This window comes from Pezoporus wallicus, unplaced genomic scaffold (assembly GCF_028554395.1).
Source record: "Pezoporus wallicus isolate ANWC-B61680 ecotype Strahan unplaced genomic scaffold, APGP_CSIRO_Pwel_v1 scaffold_2584, whole genome shotgun sequence".
Taxonomy (NCBI): Eukaryota; Metazoa; Chordata; class Aves; order Psittaciformes; family Psittacidae; genus Pezoporus; species Pezoporus wallicus.
In genome coordinates, this window is record NW_026642851.1 from 10,257,273 (window position 1) to 10,265,760 (window position 8,488).

The following is an 8,488-nucleotide window of genomic DNA, read 5'->3' on the forward strand; positions in this document are numbered from 1 at the left end:
GTTAGCAGAACTACTTCAGCTGTAAGACTCTGCTCATTTTGTAAGATCCAGACCTAAGTGGTTTAACCCCTATGAGGTAAGATGTTTTTTATGCTTGCATAAAACCATCAGGTTATCTTTCTAAATTATGCAATCTTCCTTTCTAAGTAATTTATGTTTGAATTCCAACTGTATATGTACATTCTAATACATATTTGATTGTTAAGAAAAATAATATCGTTACTATGAAGATTAAATCCAAACCTTTGTAAGGCCAATCCCCCAGAATGACCTAAGATTTCTAAGGATCCTATATAAAACCATGATTTGGCAAGATGTAGCACTATTGCACCTTAAATACAGACACGTGTTTAAATGTAAACAAGAGTATGAGCAAAATAACACAGTTCCATAGTAAAAGCTGTCATCTGTTGTTTCTATAGATACAGAATTTATACATGCATAGTCAAACTGGTATCTTTGCAAGTATACTTAATGCATAGCAGATGAGTATGTATAATACTACATTACAACACAATTTTAATGATAAAACTTTATTTGCTACACCAGCAGACACAGACAAAATTCCAGTACTGCATTAATATCAGAGTTACTCCAGAGACGTTAGAAACAAAGGAAGAACCAGCATAAACAGATTTTTTTCCCCCCACACTGTGTCATCCCACTCTTTTTCAGAGCAGGTGTAGATGATATAGCAGAGGCACAGCCACAGTATTGTTCTCATAATCCTAGTACTGCTATCAGAACAATGGAAAATTTCCCTAGTTTTCAGTATCATTTTTGTAATGGCAGGTGAAAATAAAAATTATACCCCCACAAAACATATACCACAGTCATAGTAGATCTGTTCATAGGGCTTCATTTCTTTAACTATGACATTTTTCAGACTGATTTTATCTGAAGAGGTTTTATATCTTAATAAATGAAATGAAGCCTAGTTAGTACTTTTTAATACACATAGATGACATATTAAGATTCATTTTTGCAATGGAGAATTAAGTTACAGTCTTGCAACACATTATTCCTATTATTCTGAAATATGTTCATTACCTCTTTCTTAATATTTCCATGATGAAGCTGGTCTCTTCACACATCACCACCACTTACAACTAAGCTGTAACAAGCAAGGAATAAACATTAACAACTTATTTCAGGAAAAAATAATTTACAATAGAGATCAAATCATATTTCGTATAACTATTTCTTTAATAAAAAGGATTTTTTTTGCTGGCATAGCTTTGTATTATAAATGACACTGGCAAACAGTAAGTTGAGGCTTACCAAGCTTCATTAGCAAGATGCATTTATTTTGTATTAATACAATGTTGTCCAATTTCAATTACTTACCCCCATCTTGCAGACACGGTTGCATTCAAAAGAACTCCTGCATTCATTTGGAATCTCAGTGACATATAAGTGTGATGAGTCACAAGTATAAGTCACAATTTCCCCAAGGACAACAGCAAAATTAGGACAGAGAAATTATAAACCAAGATCTTGCATCAGATAGAGATTGCCTTTTACTTGAGCCAAAACTGTGGTCTCAGGAACTTTGGGGACAGATCTGGGACCCTTAGCAATCAGAAACCTGTAAAGATACATACACCCCTACTATAAAAATAGTTTTCAAACATTCCCTGTAGTTGGTAAGTACATTACTTGAGGAAAGGCAGTAGGAGACCAGACGTACGCTCAATCACAGTTTATGGAGCACTGAAATTGCTCTTAACACCAGAGAAGCTGGAACAACACTCACAGAAGGACAGATTATATCCCTCCCTGCCCCTGGTTCTAGCTTAAGGGCTGGACTTTACACTCCCAAGTGCTCTGCTGGCTGTTTTGCCTGAACATCAAGCTCAACGAAAGTAAAGGCCACTCTGAAAACTATGCAGATTGGCTCACTTTTTTGACCTAATGCATAACACTGCTCACTGATAGTCCCAGTATGTGATTAAAAAGGTACCATATGAAGAAGTGCTCTTTATTTGGCAGTACAACCATAAACTGTAGCACCCCATTGGGAACACAGTACTTAAAATTAATAGAGCAAACCAACCTGCTGGGTGTTCTGGGATAAGCCGTAAGGCTTTTCCCCACACTTCTGCCAAGACTTGACAAGACCTCTAGAAGTGCATCCTACCAGCCTCAGTATAACAGCTCCCTATTGGGAAGAATATGGGTATCAGCAGGGTTTTTTCCAAATGAAGTCTTGCAAACAGTCTGGAGAGGCTGTACAGCAGTTAAGAGCCAGGCATTTAACAAATTTGCCAGCAGAGAACTAAAGCACACTGTGTACTCTATAGAATTCGTGCACAGCTAAGGCGTAATTTCATACTGGTTTTGCGCTGAACATTTTGTTGAGACAGCCAAAAAAGGCTATAACCTTGCCAGATGCTGTCTGCTGATATGCAGACAGATTTAAAGTTTTACATGAACAGCAAACAGCAAAGGGTCTCAAGGTGAAGTCAGTGAATAAATCATCAAAAAAGTCATTTACAAACACCGCACTTCAACAGAACAAATGAAATGTGTTAAAATTAATGCTAGAGAGGTTTGCAGATGCTTTGCAAATATAGTCACCTAGCAATGTGGCAGTTGAGTACAGGCTTTTTCTGCAGAACATTTACTTTCATTAAAGCCTGAAATTACGTATACAAGACTACTTAGAACACAAAACAAACTTGACATTTTAAACACAATCACCTGAAAAAAAATCAGTTTGTTTAGTTTTGAGAAAATCATCCAAATGAATGAATGCATTAGTCTTCTAATGAAGAGTGGATGAGGAGCCAACAGAAAGCTTATTGGTTAGGATTAAAAGGAGAGCAGGGACAGGTGACATAGTGGGGTTCTGCTACAGGCTGCCTGACCAGTAAGACTGAGGGGATGAGGCACTATATAGACAGACAGGAGCAGACACATTTTCACAAGCTGTGATCCTCACTGGGGACTTCAACCACCCTGATATCTGTTGGAGGGATAAAACAGCAGGGCATAAGCAATTCAGGAGGTCCCTGGAATGCAGTGATAATAACATCCTTCTCCAAGTGATAGAGAAGCCAATGAGGAGAGAGGCTATGCTGGACCTTGTTCTCACCAACAGGGAGGGGATGATGGGGAGTGTGAAGCTCCAGAGCAGCCTTGGTTGCAGTGACTATGAAATTGTGAAGTTCAAGATCCTTAGAGCAGCAAGGAAGGCACACAGCAAGCTCACTGCCCTGGACTTCAGCAGAACAGACCTCAGCTTCTTCAGGGATCTGCTTGATAGAATACCATGGGATAAAGAAGATGACCTAGAGAAGAGTGACCCAAGAACGCAGGTTAATATTCAAGGAACACCCCCTCCAAGATCAGGAGTGATGCATCCCAACAGAAATGAAGTGAGGCAAAATTGCCAGGAGGCCTGTATGGATAAATAAAATGCTCCTGCACAAACACAAACACAAAAAGGAAGGCTACAGAGCATGGAAGCAAGGATGGGAGGAATACAGAGAAAATGACCAAGCAGCCAGAGATCAGGAAAGCTAAAGCCCTGATAGAATTACAAATGGCCAGGGACATCAAGGGCAACAAGAAAAGCTTCTGTAGGTACAAGAGGGTTAAAAAGAAGACAAAGAAAAATGTGGGCCCTCTCCAGAAGGAAACAGGGGACCTGGTTACCTAGGACATGGAGAAGGCTGAGGCACTCAACAACATTTTTGCCTCAGTCTTCACTAGCAAGAGCTCCAGCCACACTGCCCAAGTCTCAGAAGGCAAAGGCAAGGACTAGGAGATTGAAGAACTGCTGTAGGAGGAGATCAGGTTCAGGACCATCCAAGGAACCTGAAGGTGCACAAGTCCATGGGTGCTGAAGAAACTGGTGGATGAAGTAGCTAAGCCACTCTCCTATTTGAGAAGTCATGGCAGTCCAGTTAAGTTCCCACTGACTGGAAAAGAGTGAATATAACCCCAGCTTTTAAAAAGAGAAAAAAAAAAGATCCAAGGAACTACAAGCCAGTCTCATCTCAGTGTCCCACAAGAACATGGAGCAGATCTTCCTGGAAACTGAGCTAAAGCACATGGAAAATGAGGTGATTGATGACAACCAACATGGCTTCAATTAAGGGTAAATTGTGCCTGATAAATTTGGTGGTCTTCTAGAACAGGCTGTGGCTGCCCCATCCCTGGCAGTGTTCAAGACCAGGTTGGACTGGGCTTGGAGCAATCTGACCTAGCAGAAGGTGTCCCTGCCTGTAGCAAGGAGTTGGAACTAGATGGTCTTTAAGGACCCTTCCAATCCAAACCATTCTGTAATTATATGATTCTGTGGTTAAAACAGAATTAGTTTTAAATTATTTTTGTTTATAAAATCTCCCTTTCTGCTCAAGAGGTGTTTGCACAAATAAGGAATACCTACATTCAGTCCTACTTCCAATATTAACACCTATCCATCTGACATAAAAATTACAACTAGATGACTATGCCAATACAGAATTAGCCACTTTCAATATTTTCCTGATTCTAGAAAAATACATCCAAATGCTTAGCTCTAGTGTAACAGAAGACTCATTTATTAACCATATAAAAATGTATTAATAGACTCACTGATTATCCACATATGCTAAAGATATTATTATTATTATTCTTTACAAAGCAGCAGTCTAGTCCTGATGGTTTTACAGGTCTTTTGGTGAGTAACAAGGTAGAGAACAATTCTGAATTATTTTTAAGAGAAGAAAATCCTGATTGCAGTATCATAAAAGCTGGAGAGGGAAATAGTGTCAGATATAAACACTTGATCTAAATTACACTTTAAACTTTCTTTACAAAATGAACCAGATTTCAGATTAAGGTAATTCAGTTCTACAAGTGAACAAGAGCAGTTCACTGCAAGAAAGAAACAGTACAGAATATTGTATCTAAACAAAGTAATACTTTAAAGCATACCAAAGACAAAAGTGAATAGATTAATTGCTGGAGCTCATTATTACTGCAAAGTTTTATCCAAAAATCTGTGAAAATGGAGGGGCATATTTGTTTCTGATTGTACACATATGAAACCAAAGATTTCCCCTCCTGGAAACAGAAATACTGTCCTGCTTTATTGATGCTCACTGAAACTCAGGTACAAAATTACCTGCAAACTAGGTACCGTGAAAAAAACACATAGCAGATCTGCCTGTAGGAATTCCAAGATAGCGCATGGCCTCACTACACAAAAACTCTCACATAAAAGAACAAAGCACAGCTCTTCCATTGCCATTCATATGAAGAATACAGAAACAAGGAGTAGGTCATAAAATCAAACCAAATTTCAAAGAGAAAACATCCATTTTGGGTGTACGTAGACTAACTGCAGCTTGCCTGGAGCACGGGGTCCTTCCTGACCCTTTTAAGTGTAGCTCCCACCTCTAACCATGCCTGCAAAAATAGCATTAACACTTCTAACAATATACCTTGAGCTATCCACGAACCAGCTAAACAGAATACCAAGTTGAATCAGTCACTTAAAAGTCACACCTACTTGAATATACTCCGATCAAGTGGGCTCTTCATCACCCAGCTGACCTGCCCAGCTGCCAAACTGACAAAAATGAAAATCAAGTTATTTTATTCTACAGTTACACTGAAAACAGTACGAGCTACACGTAGGTTCTCTGTGATCTACACAATATAATGAGACATTTGCTCAGGTAGTCATTAAGATGTTGATCCCTAAAGCTGTATTTCCACACCCACACCAATAATGAATCAGAAAACCACAGAAAAAGAATAACACCAGTAATCCTTTGTTGTTTTCCTTTCCTCTACCTTCCAGCTATGATGCACAGCTACAGCTCTGTCTCTTTTGTATAATGAGCCTCTAAACTGACACAAGTTATAATTTTTTTCTTAATTGGAAATTACAAATCAAATTCTACTATTCTTCTCCATGAATAATTTTATGAAACTTAACTCTTAGTAATCATGGTATTGCAGTGAGGCTTTGCCCTTCTTCACTCCTCTAAGCTGATAATACCTATCGTGAATCAGAGCTTGTTAGGCTGCAGTGGTGCTAAGAAGGCTCCACAGCTAACAGAGGTTAAAAAGATAATTTGCTTCTGACATAAACATAAGCATAGAAACTAGACATGGTACCATGAAAGAATATCATAGTTCTCTTCCATCTGCAGCCCCTTATGAAGAACAAATCTGCAAGCAAAATGTTCCTCAATATATATACTCACAGGCATATGCTCTTACAGGTATTATCAAGATACAATTCACATGAAAACCTACATAATTCCACCTGGAAGACTGAGTGCCACAGTTACATGATGGCCCCCATACCTATGGGCCAATGGAAGAGACCCAACTATCACTTTCCCACCACTGACAAACTGAAGAAAATCAGATGTCCCTTTGAGAGACATTAAATATTTTCAAGAACTTCCTGGAGAAAAAAGTAATACAGATGGTACTTGTAGATGGTCATATTTTCAGTGGTAATGAATGTGTTTTCTCTACAGATTTTGTTATGAAGAGACATCTGACAATATGTTTTAAATGTTCTATGTGTTTAAAGTATGTATTGATAAGATGCTTTCACAATAAATAGCATATGAATATTAAGGTATATTTTAGAACGTGTATTAACAATCTCTATTAATTAGAGAGGAATTTAAAAAAAAAAAAAAAGCCAGCCTTTGAAACAGCTACAAAATGAACTCTAGATTTAAAGGGTATAGGATAGACAACTGAAAAAATGCAGTGCCTCACCTGGATCACATCAATTGGAAAAGGATCTGCAAACATGAAAGAGTCAAGAAATGTTTTTAAAAACAAGTAATCATATTATTCTTAATACCTTTTCTCTTAAATCCAATCAAAATACTTCAGAAACAATTAAAACCTGACTCTTTACCACAATGCTATCGTGGTTTAAACCCAGTCAGGCAGCTTGTTCACTCACTCCCCCCCTTCTTTCCTTCCCCCTACTCCCAGAGGGACAGAGAGGAGAATCAAAAAAGAATGCAACTCCCCCGGGTTGAGATAAGAACAGGTTAGTAACTAAAGTATAACACAAATCACTGCTGCTACCATCAATAATAATAATGATAAAGGGGAGAGAATACAACACCTCACCACCAGCCGACAGATAACTCACACCCCCCCCCCCCCCCAGCCCGACCAAGCACCAACCAATACCTCCTCCAACCCCGCAGTCCCAGCCCTTCCAGGTAACTCCCAGTTACATCCTGGGCATGACGTGCTGTGGTATGGAATACCTCTTGGCTAGCTCGGGTCATGTGTCCTGTCTCTGCTTCTTCCCGGCTTCCCCTCCTCCCTGGCAGAGCATGAGGCTCACAAAGTTATAAAATCCCAGTACCTCAGAGTCCCTGTTTGGTAAAAACTGTACCTTAGTTAGCACCTCTGGAGAGCTGTTAGCCATGTTTCTCAATACCTCTAATGACAAACCCTGTTACACCCAGCTGCCACAAGACATATCACCGATTATTATTTCTTAATGCTTGGAAGTAATTGCATCGCCTGCAAAATTTATTTCTGTAAGGTTATCACATAAATTATCTTTATTATTATAATCAATTCTGTATGCCTGAAAGCTATACTGCTTATGCTCTTCCAATCAGGTGTCAGGCTGTCAATTTCGCATTAACACATCATTAGGACTTGCATATCTCTCCATTACTATTTGCTAAATTACTAAATTGCTAATAAGAAGGGAAGGGAAAAGAGAATCCTTACGGCCAATCTAGTTTTAACTTTAGTGCAGTATCTGTGTATATAAGGTCCTCACTTAGAATCACTGAATGGTTTGGGTTGGAAGGGACCTTAAACACCATCTGGTTCCAAATCGCGGCCATGGGCGGCAAGGACACCTTCCACTAGACCAGGTTGCTCAAAGCCCTGTCCAACTCAAAGCCCTTGAACGCTGCCAGGGATGGGGAACCCACAACTTGTCTGGGCAACCTGTTCGTGTCTAACCACTCTCACAGTAAAGAATTTCTTCCTAATATCTAACTCGCTGTTGCTTCCGTAGCTACTACAATCCACTGAACAACAGCACCAGGGTAGAGCAGGGTGTACAAGGGAGAAACCCCGGGGCGGAGCAGGGTGCTCCCGGAGACGGACTATGCGCAGAGCTCTGCGGCCGGGTCTTGTTCAGGCCTCGAGGAGCTCGGCAGAGCCCTCGGGAGGCGCACAAGGGTGCGGGGCGCACAGCTCCAGCGGCCAGCCAGGGGGGTCACTACTTGTTCCCCAGACCTCGCCTTTACCAATTCACGTAAGAAACCAGCTCGAAGCCTCCCTGCCCTCAAAACAAGCCCTCCTTTCTGATCTCTTCACACAGACGTCAGGAGAGGCTGGTGCCTCCTCCGAGCGGGAAGCTCAGAGCGGCCATTCCCGCTATGGGTGTGCCGGGGCCGGGGCTGGGAGAGCCGCCCCTACTCGCAGGCTGGCAGAGCCGGATCCGCGCTGAACTGCGGCCCAAGCCCTGTCCCGTCCCAGC

The 8,488-nt window shown here is 40.6% G+C and overlaps 1 pseudogene; it reads right to left on the reverse strand.

The window, feature by feature from the left end:
- Positions 1-125: 125 nt before the first annotated feature.
- On the reverse strand, positions 126-8,380 carry LOC130611670 (protein adenylyltransferase SelO-like; annotated as a pseudogene).
- Positions 8,381-8,488: the final 108 nt, after the last annotated feature.